Source organism: Rana temporaria, chromosome 11 (genome assembly GCF_905171775.1).
Source record: "Rana temporaria chromosome 11, aRanTem1.1, whole genome shotgun sequence".
Lineage (NCBI taxonomy): Eukaryota > Metazoa > Chordata > Amphibia > Anura > Ranidae > Rana > Rana temporaria.
Window position 1 is genome coordinate 77477458 of NC_053499.1, and position 22893 is coordinate 77500350.

The following is a 22893-nucleotide window of genomic DNA, read 5'->3' on the forward strand; positions in this document are numbered from 1 at the left end:
AAATCCACTTTGCACTAAAAGTGCAAACTACCAGTGCAAAGTGCACTTGGAAGTGCAGTCGCTGTAGATCCGAGGGGGATATGCAAGGAAAATAAAAAACAGCATTTTAGCTTGCACATGATTGCATAATAAAATCAGCAGAGCTTCCCCTCATTTCAGATCTACCCCTCAGATTTACAGCGACTGCACTTCCAAGTGCACTTTCAGTGCAATTTCAAGTGCACTTTGCACTTGTAGTGCAAAGTGGATTTGCCTTTCATAAATAACCCCAATATATCATTTTCATCATTACATCACATTTACTTACCATTTTCCATTGTTACATTGCAATTAATATTTAAAAATCTTAATGGGTTTGGTACATTTGCATATCTTTGTTTAGGCTACTTTAGATCTGTAGACAAAGTCTTAATTTAGAATGTGTGGAGGCTTTGGACTCTATTAGCATTCAAAAAAAATGCAAGTTGTGTAATAGAAAGGATATTTAACTGTGTACAACAGGTGTGGGAGCTTCTTCTTGTAAATAAAAAGCTTTAAATGTCCTCTGTTATTTAGTGTCAAAAAAGATCTATAAATATGTACTTATGCTGCCACCTTACAGATTTTGGCAGGTAAAAATATTTGTATTAGAACTATCAATTTAGCGGTTCGCCTGGAGCTCTGCATTAATGCTAGGTTTTTGTAACTTAATTATACAGGAAATGTTTTTTATATTTTTGGCCAGAGGTGTGGGCAGATCAATGGCCAAAGTAGGCAGAAGAAGAGGCTTCGTTAAACTTTTCATCATGCTGCTGAAGTAGCTCACAGCTCATGGGCGGGTACACTTTGGCTTTTTTGCAACACAAAAATCACACCGCACCCTCCCACATCCCACCCGCATCCAGAAACAAACAAACAAATGTACATAGAAGAGTCGGCATCACTGGACATTTAATCTTCAATTTTATTGTTGTCTTATGACCATTTAAAAAAAAGAACCTGCAGACGTGTTTCGGCACACAGGCCTTGTTCACAGAACTTTGGCTTTTTTCCTTGGGTGCTAAAGGACTTTGACCCTGAAATTTTTTTAAAAAAAATGTCCACTTCATTATCTATCTCAGAGGTTATGGCAGCCCATATATGTCATCCAACCACTGGGTTTCAGGAAAAAAAAAATATCTGATTCCCCCATCCACACATTTGAAGTGGATGGGGAATTACTCCCGCTGAGCCTTTGTATTCTGTTCTGACAGCGGGGAGACTTCTATAGTTGGTGGTACTGATCTTTCAGAAATTTTCCAACAGGCTGGTTGTACAGAAGTCATGCGGTAGAGCGACTTCTGTACAACTTCCTGCACATACATGGATCGAAATTCATCCAGTCCCTGCTGAACCGGCAGAATTTCCATCCATGTATGGCAAGCTAAAGACAAAAGATACCTTAATGCACATCTATGGCTAGGGTTTAAAATGACTTTCAGCTGTCCCTTACAATGGTTTAATTAATAAGCAAAGATAAGTAAACATTGAAATTCTGGCATGTCTCCAGTCAGCACACTTTGACTCTTACCTCGTACACACGACCGAGGAACTCGTCGGAAAAGACACATCATTTTCCTCGACGAGTTCCTTGTTAGGCTTGTCGAGAAACTTGACAAGCTTGCTTTGCGTACACACGGTCAAGACCAAATCTCCTCGTTCTCTAACGCGGTGACGTACAACACATACAATGGCAGGGCAAGTTCGATTCCACTGGCACAACCCTTCGGGCTGCTTTTGCTAATCTCATGTTACTGCGTGTTAAGTAAAAGTTTGGTAAGACACGATTTTCACTTTTCAGACTGTTACAGCGTGACGAATGTGCTCTCTACATTACAAACGCTACTTTTACCGAAGGTGCGCTCCCGTCTCATTCTTTATTCTGAGCATGCGCAGGTTTTTTAGCATAGATACGATCGTGTTTCTCGTCGAGGAACACAACGAGGAAATTGAGACTCCCGTTGAGGAAAAAGAGAACTTATTCTCTTTTTTCCTCGTTGAGTTCCTTGACAGTTTCCTAGATGAAAAACATACACACAACCGTTTTCCTCAGCAAAAAAGCTTTGCCACCAAGTTTCTTGATGGATTTTGTCGAGGAAAACGGTTGTGTGTACGAGGCCTAACTGTGTAATTTTTTTTCAACAAATTTTACACTATGTGTTCCATGGGTTTAAAGGGGCAACAACGATAGCCGCAATGCATGCCCCTGGGGGTGCGCAGAGGCTCAATATCCTGAAGACGTCAAATGACGTCCAGTCAGGATATTGAAACCACTTTGCCGCCGTCATTTTGCTATATGGCGGGCGGCAAGTGGTTAAAAAACTATATAGGTGGGGGGTTTACTAAAATTGAAGCAGCCAGAATCTGGTGCAGTTGTGCATGGCAGCCAATCAGCTTCTAAATTTAGCTTGTTCAATTAAGATTTTGACAATAAAACCTGAATTGCAGAATAAACAGACCGATATATTCACACTGGAGTGACAGGAGAGGTGCTTTACAGGCTCTATCTTTAGTGCTATAACGCCTGTAAAGCGCCTCAGTGTGAAAGTAGCCTGATGCCGAGTAAACACATGTGTGGGCTCCAGAGCATTTTTTACGATGTAAAAAATAGTCATTAAAAATTTCGAACATGCTCTAATTATTCACAACGTTTTTAACCTTGTAAAAAATGGTCATGTGTGGGCTTTAACGACGTGAAAAAAACGTGCATGCTCAGAAGCAAGTTATGAGACGGGAGCGCTCGTTCTGGTAAAACTAGCGTTCGCAATGGAGATAGCACATTCATCACGCTGTAACAGACTGAAAAGAGGGAATCGTCTCTCACAAAATTTTTACTAACACGAAATCAGCAAAAGCAGCCCCAAGGGTGGCGCCATTCGCATGGAACTTCCCCTTTATAATGCCGTTGTACGTGTTGTACATCACCACACTTTGCTAGAGCATGTGTAGGCAAGGCCGTTTTTTAATTATCGTGTTGAAAAAAAACGTTGTTTTTTCTAGACCATTAAAAACGTAATTTTTTACAACCCGAAAAACGCTTGTGTGTACGCGGCATTAGTTTTTGATCAACAAAAAATGCCAGAATCTGGATGCATAGCACAGGTTTTCTATTTGAAGGCTATAATAATCCTCCCATTTTTCTCTCACATAAGGACTACAAAAACATGATCACGAGGAGTTATCCATTTATCAATAGCCAATATACTCTATACTTGTCAGAGTATCAAGCACATTGCTTGACATTTTTGCCAAAATGCCTGATTAGTTGCCTTTTCCAGAAACCTAATAATTTGTTATTTGAATGCAGTAGAGTCATCAGGTTGGTTCAGAGGAAGTTACATGCTACAAAAAAAAAACTGTTCACTTGTGAAATAAATGAACATTTTTAAAGGTAAAAAAATGTGCATTTATAATTTTTCCATAGGTGCCTACAGAACATTGCACCCACAGTCATCAGATTGTGGGTTTAATGCCAGGCTCTTGCAGACTCTCAGTAAAGCTGTTTGCTAATACCTCCTGTGCAGGTATACAGTTACTGGAGTACAGGAAGCATCAATGAACTATTAGACCACTCATCAGCGCCCTCATAGTTCCTTGAAAACTACAGGAGCTCTGTGAATGAATGAACTGCAAGTACCTTCTTCCATTGCAGCAGACTTGTAGTTCATTCAGTTGTATAACTTTGTGAGATTATAACAAGACTGTGTGGTCGGAGTACTGCATGGCCATGCTGTATATATTCTCTCTCTCATTGTGTAGATTTTAGTTACTGTATGGTTTAACCACTTAACCCCCGGACTATATTGCTGGTCAAAGACCAGAGCTCTTTTTGCGATTCGGCACTGCGTCGCTTTAACTGATAATTGCACGGTCGTGCGACGTGGCTCCCAAACAAAATTGGCGTCTTTTTTTCCCCACAAATAGAGTTTTCTTTTGGTGGTATTTGATCACCTCTGCGGTTTTTAGTTTTTGCGCTATAAACAAAAATAGAGCGACAATTTTGAAAAAAAAAATTATATTTTTTACTTTTTGCTATAATAAATATCCCCCAAAAATATATATCATTTTTTTTTCCTCAGTTTAGGGCGATACAGATTCTTCTACATATTTTTCGTTAAAAAAAAATAGGGGGTATTTTTATGGCATTTTTATTAATATTTTTTTTACTAGTAATGGCGGCAAATAGCGATTTTTTTTTTAGTACTGCGACATTATGGCGGACACTTCGGACACTTTTGACACATTTTTGGGACCATTGGCATTTTTATAGCGATCAATGCTATAAAAATGCATTGGATTACTATAAAAATGCCACTGGAAGTGAAGGGGTTAACACTAGGGGGCGGGGAAGGGGTTAAGTATGTTCCCTGGGTGTGTTCTAACTGTAGGGGGGGTGGACTGACATGGGGAAATGACCGATCTTCTGTTCATACATTGTATGAACAGAAGATCAGCATTTCTCTCCCTGAGGCCCCGTACACACGACCAGTTTCCTCGGCAGAATTCAGCTTCCGACCGAGTTTCTGGCTGAATTCTGCCGAGAAACCCGGCCGTGTGTACAATTTCGCCGAGGAAGCCGACGAGGAGCTCGACGAGGAAATAGAGAACATGTTCTCTATTTCCTCGTTGTTCTATGGGAGCTCTCGGCCCGCCGAGCTCCTCGGCGGCTTCAGGGCTGAACTGGCCGAGGAACTCGATGTGTTTGGCACGTCGAGTTCCTCGGCCGTGTGTACGGGGCCTGACAGGACCGGGAGCTGTGTGTTTACACACACAGCTCGCGGTCCTCACTCTGTAACGAGCGATCGCGTGTGCCCGGCGGCGATCGCGCCCGTCGGGCACGCGCACGGGAGTCGGGGGCCAGCGTGGGGCTTTTCCCCTGCTAATGGCAACATTGCATTAGTGATCAGTCGTGGCTTTTTATATCCTCCTAATAACCACTGACCAATAGTGTAAAAATAGCTATTATTAGGAGGATATAAAAAGCCACGACTGATCACTAATGCAATGTTGCCATTAGCAGGGGTGGCTTTTAGAGGATCTAGCCCTAACAAAAAGAAAAAGAAAAACCTTAATTTGTAATGTTGTCATTCTTATGAGATCTTCATTGTTGGAATGAGTTATGGATCAGATCAGGTACCAGCAGAAATGTCCATAAAACATAATGTAGTTACTGCAACTTTTAAAATGCCTTGCAGCATCATGTACAGTGAGGACAACAATATATATTGGATTTATAGCACCTGAATGAACACTACTATCACTAATACAGGGTATAAGATTTTTTAAATTACAGCATTACTTACTGTTGATTACTAACAAAGATCCTATCTGACAGCTTGCTGAAAATCTTGCCATTATTTCCAATTACACTTTTCTATGATATCTTTGCTGTGTGTATCTGTCCTTCATAGGCCAGCAAGTATTTGTCTAATTTGAAAACAGAAAATATGTTAAAATTCACTATGACACATGCATAAAATAAGCAACATTTAAATTGCCCTCGTAAGGGTAAATATAATTATGTATATATTAGTGAAGAGATAAAGTGTTTCTAGATAGAACAAATATACACTTGCAGTACTTAGCCATCAAGTTTTAAAAAAAAAAACAAACAGCCATCCTAATAAAAAAAGCCTACCACTGCAAATTATGGGAAACATACTTCTGATTTTGAAATTTACAATGCTCAAGCTCAGGAAAAGAACAAAGTAACATGTCTTAAAAACATATCTACTTTATATACAACATTTTCTTTTAGTTTTGGATAGAGTAGGAAAGGGTTAAAACCTCTCTGTTTTGTGGTGAGATTTCCCTTCTCTTTAATGTCTTAGGCTAGGTTATTTCAACCCCAAAGTCACACGTTTTTGCCCCAATTGTGATGTGACTTGAAGCAATGCCTGTGTAGTCTTGAGGTCTATGGACCTCAAGTCGCATCAAAGCGGGACCAAAGTAGTGCAGGGACTACTTTGAAGTTGCTGCATCTTGAAGTCGCACATATATGAACGGTACAACTTGTCAGTCCCAAGTCGCATGACAAGTCGCACTAGTGAAAACTGAGCCTTAAAAGGTGCAACAGATGTACAAGGAGGTGATCCTGCTACCTCCTGAATGTCTGCTTTTTGTTTTCAATCTCAAGGGGGATTTTTACAAAATTGCACCACAAGCATGAGCTAAGTGTTGGGCTCATGGTTGCCGTGCACTCCCATTGAATACAATTAGCAAGTTTGACAGGCAGTGCATCATGGCCATGACATGGGAGGAACTGTACTGTGGACATCCAGTTATATCCTTTTCTCAGCCTTTAGGCCCCGTACACATGGTCGGACCGAACCGATGAGAATGAACCAAGCTCAGTTTCATCGGACCAAACCGACCGTGTGTATAGGCCATCGGTCTGTTTTCCTTCGGTCCAAAATTTTAAAACATGCTTTAAAACTGAACCGATGGACCGCTGCCCGATCGGACCAAACCGATGGTTAGTACAAAAAAGCATCGGTTCAAAACCCGCGCATGCTCAGAATCAAGTCGACGCATGCTTGGAAGCATTGAACTTCGTTTTATTCAGCACGTCGTGCGTTTGACGTCACCGCGTTCTGACCCGATCGGATTTTGGACTGACGGTGTGTACAGTACGGCCACTTCAGAGGTGAACCGATGAAAACGGTCCGACAGACCAGTCACATCGGTTTGGTCCGACCGTATGTACAAGGCATACAAGGCATATGTACAAGGCCTCAGAGGCAGGCCTTGATGGCCTGCCTCTAAAGCCTCGTACACGCTTAGATTTTCCGACGACAGAACGTCCCATTTTTGTGGCATGGTAGTCTCATATCAAAAGTAAAGAGAACAATCCCAGAATTTTTGTTTGACAGAATACAACATCAGAAGTGACGTAACATGTTAAATAGTTTTGTATGTATTCTTACGTTTCTGAGAATGCATTTTTTTCATACGAAAAGCATACTAATGAAACGAAAATCAGATGTTGAGTTCACATCTGACAAACATTTTATAGTCTGCACTGTTCTGTCTCTAGGGAAGATAGCTAAACCTTCTTGTCCCATAAACTTCAGATACCATATTCCATTGATCTCAGTTTTATTAGAACAAGCAAGGTGAAACTACAAAATAACGTAAATATGGACCTCAATAAGTACAATATTGCATACAGAAACAACGATCTGCAATATAGGATGAGATAGTAAAAACATACTTTTTAAGTTCTTTAAGGGGTCATAGCGATAGATTGAGAAATACATGTCTTGCTTCCTGCAGTATCTTCTCAAAGAATAGTGGCTGGTTCACTTCCTGTGAAGATTCTACCCAGAATTTCCTGCTTAATAACAACTTTCTTAACTACACATACAGTAAATCAAATAAACAGAACTGCAGCAATACCAAAAAAGAATACTAGATGGAGCCTGCACTCCACGTATGATTGTCTTATGTAAATTACAAACCTTACATGTCATTTTAACAACACAGCTACAGATAATCAGCATAGATATCTGATGGACAAAACATGCACATCCAGCTTTTTTCAGCCGAAAAAGTGAAATCGGCTGTTGAAAGCACCGCATTAATGGTAAGATTTGCGGACGATTGGTCGTTGTAACACAATTGACATCTGAAAATCAATCAAAGCGTATGTACGTGCCTTTAGTTAGCTATGCATGAATACAAATTTGGGCAGTTCAGCAGGGACTTCTGTACAACCAGTCTGTCGAAAAATTTCTGCACGATCAGAACCAATTTATGGGCTGCCTTATTTTTATAAAATAGTTGTGAGCTCAGGCATCCTCCAAACTCATCCCTAGCTAAACTCTCAGATGGAACTCATTTTTTACTCCAATGTGCAGGTCATTCCTGCCCCATAGCCCGCCTATTTCTTTACATGGGTTGCATCTCATTGGAGTAAAAAAAAAAAGCCAGAATTTTGAGTTCAGCTAATGAGGAGTGCAATATAGCTATGATTTTGAATAGTGCAGTCATCTATTCCCCTAGTTTGTATTGTTTTCATTTATTATCTGATACTAGAAATACATTACAAAGTATGAATTCAGCATTCAGAAATATATACCAACATTAGGGATGAGCCGAACACCCCCGTTTGGTTCACACCAGAACCCGTGAACGGACCGAACGTTCGTGCAAACTTTTAGAACCCCATTGAAGTCTACGGGACTCGAACATTCGAATTCAAAAGTGCTAATTTTAAAGGCTAATATGCAAGTTATTGTGCTAAAAAGCATTTGAGGACCCGGGCCTTGCCCGAGGGAACATGTATCAATGAAAAAAAAGTTTTAAAAACGGTAATTTTTTCGGGAGCAGTGATTTCAATGATGCTTAAAGTGGATTTTTTTTTAATTCCTTTAAATATCGTACCTGTTGGGTGTCTATAGTATGCCTGTGAAGTGGCACATATTTCCCGTGTTTAGAACTGTCCCTGCACAAAATGACATTACTATTATGCACTGTACACACGATCGGTTCATCCGATGAAAACGGTCTGATAAATTTTTTCATCAGATATCCAAAGAAGCTGACTTTCATCAGTCTTGCCTACACACCATCAGTTAAAAAAATGATCGTGTCAGAACGCGGTGACGTAAAACACAACGCCGTGCTGAGAAAAATTAAGTTCAATGCTTCCGAGCATGCATCAACTTGTTTCTGAGCATGCGTTGATTTTTAACCGATGGATTTCCCAACAGATGATAGTTTTTTTCTATAGGTTTTTTAACCATCAGATAATTTTAAAACAGGGTCTAAGTTTTTTCACCGATGAGAAAAAAACTGATGGGGCCCACACACGATCGGTTCGTCTGATGAAAACGGTCCATCAGACCGTTTTCATGAGACAAACCGATCATGTGTACGCGGCATAAGAAAAAAAACAATTAAAACTGCTTGCAGCTTTGATGTAATGTCTGGTCCCTGCAATATGGATGAAAATCATTGAGAAAATAGCATGGGTCCCCCCAGGTCATTACCAGCCCCTTTGGCCCTATATACTTTGAACAGCAGTATACAGGCAGTGCAAACAAGACAGGGACTGTAGGTTTGTTGTTAAGTAGAATCTGTTTGTCATTTTGAACTGGTACTTTTTTAAAGTGTAGCTCCAGCCAAAAAATCAATTTTTAAGCTTTTTGGAAAACCCCTGTAACATTTGTTTGTTGTGTGCATCTGTTCAGAAGATTGCACATCACTTTCTGTCCCAATGGCAAAAGTTCTTTTGATTTTTTTTTTTTTGAAACAAGGATAGTGGACAGGAGACACCTCTTTCAGAAGAGAATTTCCCTTCCTAGGGGTAGATTTTCCCCTGCTTCCTGTTGTCTCCTTCCGTATATACTCTGCAAAAATTTGGGCCCTAGGTGTTGGTGTTGCCACAACACTGTAAGCCCTCACAGTTAGTCTTGGTGGGCGCTGGAACGCCCTGCTGTGAACTATTATATCAAGAATTGTAATTACATGCCATTGTTGAACAGTGGTAGAAAAATTGGGCCTTTGGTGCTGGCGCTGGTGCCACAACAAGTCCTCACAGTTACTCTTGGTGGGCGCAGGAATGAGCCCTGCTGTTAAATATTAGATCAAGAATTGTAATTACATGCCCCTGTTGTACAGGTGGAGAAAATTGGGCCTTTGTTGGTGGTGGTGCTGGTGCCACAACACTGTAAGCCCTCACAGTTACTCTTGGTGGGCGCAAGAATGGGCGAAGTGAATAAAATAGTTGTTGATCAGCCACTGCCTGTGGTATTAATATGACAATAACAGCAATTGTATTCACATGGCTTTAGGTGCACACTGTTCAGAGGACACAGCACACCGCGTGAAAATACTTGCAGAATGATCCCCTGCCTGTGGTATTAATATAAGCAGATCTCTGCCTGTAGGAATTAATATCAGAACACCAGCAAATCTATTGACGTAGCTTTAGGCGCACTGCACACTGTGCAGAGGACACAGTACACCACACGAAAATACTTGCAGAATGATCCCGTCTGTGATATTAATATGAGAAGATCCCTGCCTGTAGGAAATAAATTTGAGAACACCAGCAAATCTATTGACGTAACTTTAGGTGCACACTGTGCAGAGGACACAGACAGTACACCAAGTGAAAATACTGCAGCTAGCACAATCACCTGCCTGCCTGTCAGTATATTAGGAAGAGCGGATATAGCGGATATAGCTAAACTCAATACAGTGTATAAATATATATACAACACCTGGAATGCATATATATCCTCTACACACTGTAACTCTAACTGACTAGCCTGCCTGCTCTATCTAACTCCAAAAAATTACACTCTCTCTCTCTCTGTCTCTCTCTGTAAATCACCAACACACTACACAAGGCCGACTTCCAGGCAGCCTTATATAGTGTGGAGCGTGTACTAAACCCCCTGAGCCATAATTGGCCAATTATGGCTCTCCGTTTTTTGCTCGCTGTGATTGGCCAAACATGCGGGTCATAGTGCATGCTTGGCCAATCATCAGCCAGCAATGCACTGTGATGCCGCAGTGAATTATGGGCCATGACACGCCACTCGAATTTGGCGCGAACAGCACAAAACGTTCGTAAATCGACGAACGATCAAACATACGATGTTCGAGTCGAATGTGAGTTTGACTCGAACACAAAGCTTATCCCTAACCAACATGCATTTATAATAATTCTAACTGTTAATGATAGCCAAGGGCTGTTGGAAATGAGATGTGGAGTAGAATATTGATACTCTGCAAGGCATAACCTATTTAGTATTGGGTAGATTTAGTTATAGTCTGAAACAAATAAGTAAATAATAAACTCCCAAAAAGAATAAACAGAATGATGTATTGACTATTTTTAAGACATCTGACCTTTTTGCCAAGAAAACATGTTACCTTAAAATACTGTAAGACTAAGACTGATCATAGATTAAAGAATTTTCCTAGATTTTCCTAGATTTACCAAAACCCTATAAACATGAGTTGTTTACAACTCTTTTAATATGCATCCAATCAGGCAGGCCCTTGCACTACATCAGGGATAAGCAATTAGCGGACCTCCAGCTGTTCCATAACTACGAGTCCCATGAGGCATAGCAAGATTCTGACAGCCAAAAGTATGACACCTAGAGGCAGAGGCATGATGGGACTTGTAGTTTTGTAACACCTGGAGGTCCGCTAATTGCATATCCCTGCACTACATAGTTGATGGTAAATCTAAAGGAGATTGTACAGAAAATTGTAAGAACATTGTATAATGTATGGCCAGCAGGGCCGCTGATAGAAATCATGGGGCCCTGTACAGCCTACATGACAGGGCCCCCCTCCTCGGAAAATATCAATTGATATTTTTGCTAAAAATGCAAAACCCACAATGCTATGCTTTTCAGCTATGGCAGACATTAAACCCCCATCAAACAAGACCTATTTAAGTGAATAGTGGTACAGAGGAAAAAACTGCACACACTGTGTTCATTCAGGGTGGTGAGCCACCTGTGTGCTCTCTGCCGGAGAGAAGAGTAGGGAGGAAGAAAATAAAAAGTAGAAGCTGGCAGCACTGCACAAGAGTCACAGCAGGACCGTCTTTAACCACTTAGTAACCGCCCCATAGACAATATACGTCTACAGGGCGGGTGGTTAACTCTAGGAGGGCGTCAATGTACGTCCTCCCAGAGTCGCTCTCCCGCACGTCCCCTGGGGCGCGCACACGGGAACATCCGTGACCGCCGGTTCCAGAGGACCCGGCCGATCACGAATCGCGGTAAATGGCCGCTGATAGCGGCCGTTTACCACGTGATCGCTCCGTCCAATGACGGAGCGATCACATGTAAACAAACCGGCGTCTTTTGATGACGCCGGTTCCTCCCTCCTCTCTCTGTACCGAGCGGTACAGTGTGAGAGGGGGGAGCGCGGGTGTCAGCAGCGCTCTGGATGGATCTGTGACTATTGACAGACTATTGACTGTCACAGATCCATCCATCCCTGCTCAGCCATCCCTGAAACCCCCTGCAATACTGTGCATTACCCCCTACAATACTCTGCAATACCCCCCCTATAATACTCTGCAATACCCCCCCTGCGCAATACTCTGCATACCCCCGGCAATACTCTGCATACCCCCCTGCGCAATACTCTGCATACCCCCCTGCGCAATACTCTGCATACCCCCCTGCGCAATACTCTGCATATCCCCCTGCGCGATACTCTGCATATCCCCCTGCAAAATACTCTGCATACCCCCCCTGCGAAATACTCTGCATACCCCCCCCCCCTGCGAAATACTCTGCATACCCCCCCCTGCGAAATACTCTGCATACCTCCCCTGCGCAATACTCTGCATACCTCCCCTGCGCAATACTCTGCATACCCCCCTGCGCAATACTCTGCATACCCCCCTGCGCAATACTCTGCATACCCCCCTGCAAAATACTCTGCATACCCCCTGCGAAATACTCTGCATATCCCCCTGCGAAATACTCTGCATACCCCCCCTGCGATATACTCTGCATACCCCCCCTGCAAAATACTCTGCATACCCCCCCCTGCGCAATACTCTGCATACCCCCCTGCGCAATACTCTGCATACCCCCCTGCGCAATACTCTGCATACCCCCCTGCGCAATACTCTGCATACCTCCCCTGCGCAATACTCTGCATACCCCCCTTCACAATACTCTGCATACCCCCCTGCGCAATACTCTGCATACCCCCCTGCGAAATACTCTGCATACCCCCCTGCGCAATACTCTGCATACCACCCCCTGCACAATACTCTGCAATACTTTTGGCCCTAGAGCTCTTCTCCAACTAAAAAGATGTAGCCAGTAAAAATATTTAAAGCGTCGCCTATGGGGATTTTTAAGTAGCAAAGTTTGGCGCCATTCCACAAGCGTGTGCAATTTTGAAGGGTGACATGTTGGGTATCTATTGACTCGGCGTAACTTCATCTTTCATATTATGCAAAAACATTGGGCTAACTTTAATGTTTTTTTTTTTTAAAAGCACAAAACCGTTTTATTTCCAAAAAAACACATTCGAACAATTGCTGCGAAAATAACATGCGCGATAAAAAGTTGCAACGACCGCCATTGTATTCTCTAGGGTTTTTGCTAAAAAAGCATATATAATGTTTTGGGGTTCTATGTAATTTTCTAGCAAATAAATGATGATTTTTCCATGTAGGAGAGGAATGTCAGAATTGGTCTGGGTGTTCCAGAACACCTGATGGTGCTCCCTGCATGTCGGGCCTCTGTATGTGGCCACGCTGTGTAAAAGTCTCACACATTTGGTATCGGCATACTCGGGAGGAATAGCAGAATGTGTTTTGGGGGGGCCCAATAATTTTTTTGCCCAGGGTCAAATCAACATTAAAGATGGCCCTGGTCACAAGTGTTAGCAATAGGGCAGTACTGCTGGCCCTCCTGCTCTGCAGGTGCCTGGGCCCCCCATTTTTAACTAATAAGGCCTGGGCCCAGTACAGGAGACTGGCTGTACTACCTTATCAGCAACCCTGATGGCCAGCCTAAGTGGTTGATTTACTAAAACTGGAGAGTGCCAAATCTGGTGCAGCTCTGCATAGAAACCAATTAGCTTCCAGTTTTTTTTTTTCCTAAAGCAGTATTAAACAAACTGAAGTAAGGACAGAATTGGCTACTATGCACAGCTGCACCAGATATTGTACTCTCCACTTTTAGTAAATCAACCTCTAAATGTTCTTAGCATTGCTATTTTATTACCTTCTGATGTTTTGCTGATCTTTATACCAATAAAAAGTAAAAGTTTTTCCAGCTATGCTTTTGCATCTTACTGTTGCTGTCACACTCTCAGCATCTGAGGTGTTAATAGCCAACTTTGCAGCCTTCTGCCTTTGTGTTATTGTGTTACATAGTTTCTATAATTGTTTTGAACAAGGTCCAAGAAGGTATAAACACTTTGTTCTTCCACTTTGGCTTCAAACCAGATTTATAACTGAAACTTGCCTGCCACAAACACAGGTGATTCTCTGAACTGTTAATATGTGTGTGTTTGTAGATTCAGAAACCCAACACAGCATCACTAGCTAAGCAGGGTTTTAATTGCAATTGACAAGGTTCTGCAGATTAACTCTGAGCTAAAACTCTAGCTGAACAATCACTCAAACACAGATTCAATAAACTGCAAAGTAGCTGTTGAAGCCAAAGAGAAATGTAGGCCAAGAATTACCTGAATGGGCTGTTTGCGGCTTGTTGGATCCAAAGCACATTGTTGAAATCGTTTGCCTTTTGACTTTTACCAGCAGGAAACAGACATGCTTTATGCAGACTAGTGAGAACGTAACAGCTAGCTGAATGTTACACTTTTAAGCAGTATGCCAGAAAAAAATAAAGTTATAAATATTTGAGTGATAAATAACAATTGGTGTGTGCATCATCAATTCCAGAATATCTATTTATTGCTTTTTTATGGTTCAGACTTCTGAATATCATTGAATTTGAGAGCCCCATACTGATCTGGTTATTATATTTGGAAAAAAAGAAAAGGATAGAAAAATAAATAAAAACCTCAAGTCAACTGATGATCAGCAATTAGATGCAACTATACACTGATCGGCAATAACATTATGATGACCCACCTAATATTCAGTAGGTTCCCCTTTTGCTGCCAAAACAGCCCTGACCCATTGAGGCATGGACACCACTAGATTTCTAAAGGTATGCTGTGATATCTGGCACCAAGTCATCAGTAGCAGACCCTTTAAGTTCTATAAGAGGTTAGGCCTCCATGGATCAGACATCAGCTACCTCAACCTTTCTTGAACCATTTTTGCAGTGTGTCAGGATACATGATTGTGCTGAAAAAGGCCACTGCCATCAGGTAATACATAGTATGGTTACTTTCCTGGCTTTAGAATTTGTTTTATTGGGCCAATGCACTGCGCCGACTGACCTGCTTCCTCAGGGCATTGCATTTTTATGAAAACATACATACATATAGGTAGATTCAGAGAGATTGCCACAAATTTGCGGCGGCGTAGCTTAGCGTGTTTAGGCTACGCCGCCGTAAGTTAGCGAGGCAAGTACTTGATTCTCAAAGTACTTGCCTGCTAAGTTACGGCGGCGTAGCCTAAAGCGGGCGGGCGTAAGGGCGCCTAATTTAAATTTGTCTGAGGGGGCGTGTTTTATGGTAATGAGGCTTGACCCGACGTGATTGACTTTTTTTTTAACTGCGCATGCGCGGGGCGCCTACATTTCCCAGTGTGCATTGCGGCTAAGTCCGCCGCACGGGCCTATTGATTTTGACGTGGACGTAAACGACGTAAATCCCTATTCACGGACGACTTACGCAAACAATGTAAAATTTTCGAATTTCGAAGCGGGAACGGCGGCCATACTTTAACATTGTCTACGCCACCTAGGGGGCAGCTTTAACTTTATGCGGCCTATCTCTTACGTAAACGGCGTAAATGTACTGCGGTGGCCGGGCGTACGTTCTGGAGCAGGCGTATCTACTGATTTACATATTCTACGCCGACCGCAATGGAAGCGCCACCTAGCGGCCAGCCGAAATATTGCAACCTAAGATAGGACAGCGCAAGCCATCGTATCTTAGATATGTTTAAGCGTATCTCTGTTTGAGAATACACTTAAACATAGGTCGGCGCAGATTCTGAGTTAGGTCGGCGTATCTACTGATACGCCGACCTAACTCTACCTGAATCTACCTAATAGAAATCAACATATATTGGATAGCATATTCAATCATTACTGTATCATCATAATGAGATAATGATTGAATATGCTATCCAATATATGTTTATTTATATCAATTTCAATATGTTTTAATAAAAATCAGGGCCCCTAAGGAAGTGTGTCAGCCTTGCAAAACACTTTGGCCCAATAAAATGCATTCTAAAGCCAGGAAAGTAACCATCTTGGATGGTTGACCTGCAGATAGGTTTTTAGATTGTTTTATATATTTGTGATATGAAAATGTTATGCTTTTATACATAGAATTTGTATTTGTTCATTACAAAGTCCCATATAACTTGTGTTATGCATTATGTAGGGAATGGTACCTCCTGAGGGTACAAATCTTATGACGCTCCACCCCCCACAATTTGAACTGTAAGAAGATAATCAATGTTATTCAATGTCAGCGATCTTAATGATATGGCTAATATTCAGTTCTCCTCAGAATGTCTCACTGTTTTCCAAATTGTCTTCAAAAGGCTGAATTTTGACAGTTTGCAGGGAAATCTTGTTAGGAACTGACACCTGAGTTTGTAGTTTATATGCTGGGTGGTTGGTCACCTCACTGCCCTCCTGTGGCTCTAGGCCAGTGGTTCTCAACCTGGGGGTCGGGACCCCCTCAGGGGTCAAATGATGATTTGCCAGGGTTACCAAATCCTGGGCTGTTCCTGAAGCCCGCACCCCTCTCCCAGCCTTTTTGCGTCTGCCCAGCTGGGCTGTTCCTGGAGCCCACGGCTGCTTACTTAGCCTCTTTGCAGCCGCCCATTCAGTTCACAGCATGGCTGGGGGGCAGAGACTAGAGGTCCACTGACTGGTGAGGATTGTGAGGTGGGAGGGGCTGGAGGAGACCCTATCTCCTGATTTCTGCATAGGCGTCACTGCTACGAGACACCACAAAGTCGGAGACAGTGGGTAACACTTCCTGTGATTCTAGTTGCCATTAAAAGTCCCCACTACAGTCCTTGGATCAGCAGATGACCATGATCAAGAGCACCTAAGGGTGATCAGAACAACCCCCAAGAATTGTCACTCCCACCCCCCCCCCCCACCCTCACCAAGGAGTAAGAGAAGGAATAAAAATAGAGAATACATGTAAGGGAGAGGAAAAGAGGGGAGGAAGAAAGAAAAAGGGAGAGAAAGAATAAGAGAAAAAAAATGGCTAAAGAGAGATGGGGGATAAACAAGAAATTTGGATAGCGAGAGATAAAAGGGAAAGAAAGGAGAACAAAGAGATAGAGTGGTAAATCCTAAAATGTACCATATGAGGTTTTAATACTGTACGAGTGGAGGAGCTCAGGAAGCGCTAAATTTCCATGGGTTAGGGCCGCAAATTACTTGTCATGCCTTGGGTGCTGACAACCCAGGCTACGAAAATGATTTTACTGTTAGGGGTCCCCACAACTTGGGAAATTTTATCAAGGGGTTACGGCACTAAAAGGTTGAGAACCACTGCTCTAGGCAATCCTAGAGCTCAGCTTTGGGTACTAGCTAAGGTTTACTAAATCTTCCTCTGTTAAGCTCTATCTCACCCCCACCCCTCTTTGACCCTCGGTACCCACTTCAGATGTTGCAGTGAAGACAGTACATTTTCTCAGTCAGAGCCACAAATCTGCTCCTGGGACCCATCACTGCCCTCTTGAAGATCTTCTAATGACATTCACTGAAGATAGTACTGTCATGGATATGCAATAAAGTCTGGCAGCTTACCTGTCTCATGTGTTCGTTAGAGGCCTGACCCTACCCTCTTTTATCACCTACCTTCCTGTATGGCCCCACCCAGGCCATCCCAGGAAGTCTATATTAACTGTTGCACTACAGGTCTGCAGTGCTGTTCAACCTTTGTTTGTAGCTTGTTCCTGTCTGCAGTGTGTTACGTTTACCTTCCTGTGTACCGACCTTGGCTCGTCTCTGACTTCTCCTGTTTGCCTATTTCCCTGACCCTTGGTCTGTTCCTTGTTTACCCTTGTCTGCCTGTTGCCCTGACCTTGGCTTACCCATCACTATCGCTTGTCCTGGTTGCTGCTTCCCCTCTCTCCCTGTGGAGCGTGACCTTGGGGACCCCAGGGGTCGCGACCTGGATCCAGCCATCCTCACCACCAGAGGCTCTAGTGAACACAAAGCTGGGTCTTAGACTCCGCGCCCTAGGGAATCTTGGGCTCACTCTTCCTCTCTGTTCGCAGCAGTCGGCCATAGGGTTCACTACCCTGTAGTGCATCCCTGAACCCAACAGGGTGCACTTGTCACCTGGCCACAGGTGACCTGACAGTTAATATAGACTTCCTGGGATGGCCTGGGTGGGGCCATACAGGGAGGAAGGTGATAAAAGACAGCCAGAAGGAGGGTCGGGCCTCTAATGAACAAATGAGACAGGTAAGCTGCCAGACTTTATTGCATATCCATGACAGTAATACTGTCAGGTAAGCTGCCAAATGAGACAGGTAAGCTGCCAGACTTTATTGCATATCCATGACAGTAATACTGTCATGGGTATGCAATAAAGTCTGGCAGCTTACCTGTCTCATGTGTTCATTAGAGGCCTGACCCTCCTTCAGGCTGTCTTTTATCACCTTCCTCCCTGTATGGCCCCACCCAGGCCATCCCAGGAAGTCTATATTAACTGTTGCACTACAGTCTGTTACATAGTTACATAGTTAGTCAGGTTGAAAAAAGACACAAGTCCATCCAGTCCAACCACAAAAAAATAAAAATAAACAAACAAAATAAAAAACATAGTACAATCCCATACACCCAACTCCATACCCACAGGTGATCCAGAGGAAAGCAAAAAACCCCAGCAGAGCATGATCCAATTTGCTACAGCAGGGTGGAAAAATTCCTTCCTGATCCCCGGAGAGGCAATCGAATTTACCCTGGATCATCTTTACCTACAAATCTTAGTACTCAGTTATATTCTATATATTTAGGAAAGTATCCAGACCTTTCTTAAAGCAATCTACTGAGCTGGCCAGAACCACCTCTGGAGGGAGTCTGTTCCACATTTTTACAGCGTGATGAATGTGCTATCTCCATTACGAACGCTCCCATCTCATAACTTGCTTCTGAGCATGCGCGTTATGTGCATAAATATACTAAAAGTCCATGAAATAATCCAGTGAAGTCTTTTCCAATCTTTTAAAATCGTCCACCACACCAGTGTGCTTCAGTGATTCCACTCCCCTCAAAAAACTCACTGACATCAGTGCCACCTATCAGTGTCATGTGCCATCTGAAATCAGTGTCACGTGTCATCGGTGCCACGTATCGGTGCCATCTGTCATCAGTGCCACATCAGTATCATCAGTGCCACATCAGTGTCATCGGTGCCACGTATTAGTGCCATCTGTCATCAGTGCCACGTATTAGTGCCATCTGTCTGAGATAGGCCGCCAATACATCAGATGTGATCAATTTGTTATGATTTTCACCATAGCTTGTAGACTCTCTAACTTTCACACAGACCAAATAATATCCACTAATTTGGGTTGTTTTTACCAAAGATATGTAGCAGTATAAATTGTGACCAAATTTTATGATTTTGTTATTTTTTCACAATGTTCGGTCTTTTTTAATTAAAAAAAAAAAAAAAACTGAGGTGATCAAATACCACCAAAAGAATGCTATATTTGTATGAAAAAAAGGTCAAAAAATTATTTGGGTACATTATCACATGAGTGAGTAATTGTCATTCAAAGTGTGAGAGCACTGAAAGCTGAAAATTGGTCTGGGCAGGAGGGGGTTTAAGTGCCCAGTAGGCAAGTGGTTAATATATATATGTAACAGAATACTTGATAAAACATGTCCATATACATCTAAGATTAGGAAAGTAATCATTTGCTAACTGCACTGCAAGTTTAAATATAAAGGCCCTTCCCTGCTAAAAAAGAAATAAAATCTTCATGAACACCTTCAAAAGATTTATGGATAGATGAGTTTGTAACATTTATTACAGGATGTTAGAAATAGGTTTTAAAAAAAACAATTATTAAGGCTAAGGATGTTTAAAAAATATGTGCATAGTTACGCATTGTAGGAATCCTTGCTGAGAGCCTCTCCTGACACATGCCCTTTAACCTTGTAAGGAGAGATCAAACCACTTCTGAAAGCTGCAGTCTTTTAACACACTTATCAGATAGATAGCTATGAAGCTCGGTATGTATCCCTAGGGTTTAGCAAACAACTGCTCTAGATCTTTCAAGTGATAATTTTACTTAGTCATGTAGACACAAATAATTATGTAACTCCCAATTAAACTTATGAAATTTGAATCATCAGTCAACGCCTCTCTGTCACCTGCAACCGAGTTTGATTTTCAGTTTAAACCTTCCTATGGGGCTGCAAGTAATTTCCCAGCTCCCACTGCTGGATCAAGTCAAGGAAAGTAATTACAAGACATTTTTTTCCTATCTTCTTTCTAGTTAGAAACTGGAAACAAATAATTGACTGTAGCAGTACAGGATTTTCAAATAATGAAGCAATTGGAGCTACAGGAAAAAAAAAAAAAGATTCCAAGATTAAAATATTAAAAATGTTTTGTATGGCATTTCCACGTGTCAGTGTCAGTCTTTCAGCTTCATGAAACATATATATATATTTTATTTAAAGTGTGTTAATACTTTAGGAAGTATAGAATAACTTAGAACAGATGATAAAGAGATTTTGTTTTAACTTATTGTACCAACCTAATCTGTAACACCAGCCCCCTGTCTCCCTCTCACGCATGTTGCCTTCCCTGCTGACTCCATATAGACTGATGTAGGACCTAAAAACTATCCTGGCCCCTTACAGGGTGGACAGTGCAAAAAAAAACTTAAACAAATCTGCAGTATGCAGATACACCTTTACATTTGCAGTTTTGATAAACATTTTTGCTAAGTGCTGACATGAAATATGGGCTGAAAGTATCATTGTTTAATCACATAGGCCCAGATTCTCGTAGAATGGCGTAAATGTCGGCGGGCGTAACGTATCTCATTTACGTTACGCCGCCGCAAGTTTTACAGGCAAGTGTTTTATTCACAAAGCACTTGCGTGTAAAGTTGCGGCGGGGTAGCGTAAATCACAGTGTAACATTTAAATTAAGCGCGTTCCCGCGCTGAACGTGCTGCGCATGCGCCGTCCATAAAAAATATCCAAGGGTGCATTGCTCAAAATGACGTTGCAAGGACGTCATTGGTTTCGACGTGAACGTAAATGGCGTCCAGCCCCATTCACAGACGACTTACGCAAACTACGTAAATTTATAAATTTTGACGCGGGAATGACGGCCATACTTAACATTGGTTGCCCCTCATATAGCAGGGGCAACTTTACGCAGGAAAAACCTAACGTAAACGTCGTAACTTCACTGCGTCGGCCGGGCGTACGTTCAGGAATTCGCGTATCTAGCTAATTTGCATACTCAACGGGGAAAACGACGGAGGCGACACCTAGCGGAAAAAAAAAATATTGCATTTAAGATCCGACAGCGTAAGAGCCTTACGCCTGCCGGATATAATGGATATCTATGCGTAACTGATTCTAAGAATCAGTCGCATAGATACGACGGCCCAGATTAGGACTTACGATGGCATACATGGCGTTGCGCCGTCGTAAGCCCTTTGAGAATCTGGGCCATAGTGTTGTTATTATTATTATACAGGATTTATATAGCGCCAATAGTTTGTGTAGCTGTCACGCCCCTGACGGTAAGAGTCTGATGTGCGGAAGACGGCCTCCCTTGCAGCTCTGACTCCGAGCTCCTGGTAAAGTGGACAGGAGACTCCAAAGTACAAAGTCGCACGAGTGCCTTGCAGGGTCGCTGGTGAGTCGCTAAGCTGGAGTTGCTGAGCAGGTAGCGGAGAGGCACAGGTGCAGGTGGTAGTCCCAGGCAACTGTCAGCGGGTAGAGGAAGTGGTCAAGCCGGGTCATGCACTATCGGATACGTCTGGAACACAGGCGGAAGCCGGAAGCGAGGTCACAGGGCAGGCTGGGTCGGTATTGGGCTGGCAGCAGAGTAGCAGAATCAGTAGGCGAAAGCAGGGTCCAAAACAAGCCGGGTCGGTGCAGGCGGAGAGCAGGGACATCAAAGGCAAGCCGGGTCGGGTCAACGGTACAGGAAACAGGATACAGGTTACTAGGTAGGTTAGCCAAACGCTATAGAACGGACAGCACCTGAGTCCAAGAAGAGGCCAGCCTAAATAGCCTGTCTGGCGCCAAAAACACTCAGAGAGTGCACGCCGCGGCGCCCGCACGTGCACGCGCACGCGCACGGGAGCGCGCACGCGCACGGGCGCGCGCACGGGAGCGCGCACGCGCGCTAACGGCGCTCCTGTGGAAGCTGAAGACCCAGCTCGACCTCTATGGCCGCCATTTTGGGTGCTGGCATGCCCTTCCTGACAGTAGCACTTTATAAAATGAGGGCAGACAGTACAGGTACAATATTCAAAGTATATATAAAAATATAATGTAACTTTATTAGAAACATGACTAAAAACAATAACAGAGCATGGTAAGTCACTGAGTTTTTATGAATATCTCCATTATGGTGGTTAACTATAGAGGGTTTCAGTTGAATGGAGATTGAATGATCGTATGTTATCCTGACATGTTTCGCCCTATGGCTTCATCAGGGGATATACGCATCAACCGAGGATTAACAGAAGAACTATACAGAAAAAAAAAATATTGCATAAGAAAATACATCACAAATTAACATATCACAATTACACAAAGAAAACAAGAGAACATTTGCCAAAGTTCACTAAAAGACAGGAGCTTACCACCTCAAAACCCCCAAGAAGGGAGGGGTCACCCACGATGTAGGGATCGCCACGAGTATAAGGCACTACGTGGTCACAGTGAGCACACAGAGACCAGGCTAACAAGAAGAGAGTAAATATTATATATAAAAAAGAAAAAATTGCAGAAAAATGCAAACAGCAGAAAGGTGCAAAAAGGATAAACCTTAATTGATATAGATACAAATTCCCAATTGAGAAACTTACTTAAAAGCAAGAGTACTCAGAGCATGGGGGGGGGCTGTATATCGAGAACCATAGGTCCAATAAGGATACAATACCAAAGGCTGAAAGTAAAGAAAAAAGGGGAGGAAAATAAAGACGATGTTACAATAATTTTGAAATCCTAAATTTTGTCATATGGGTGACCCCAAAACCAA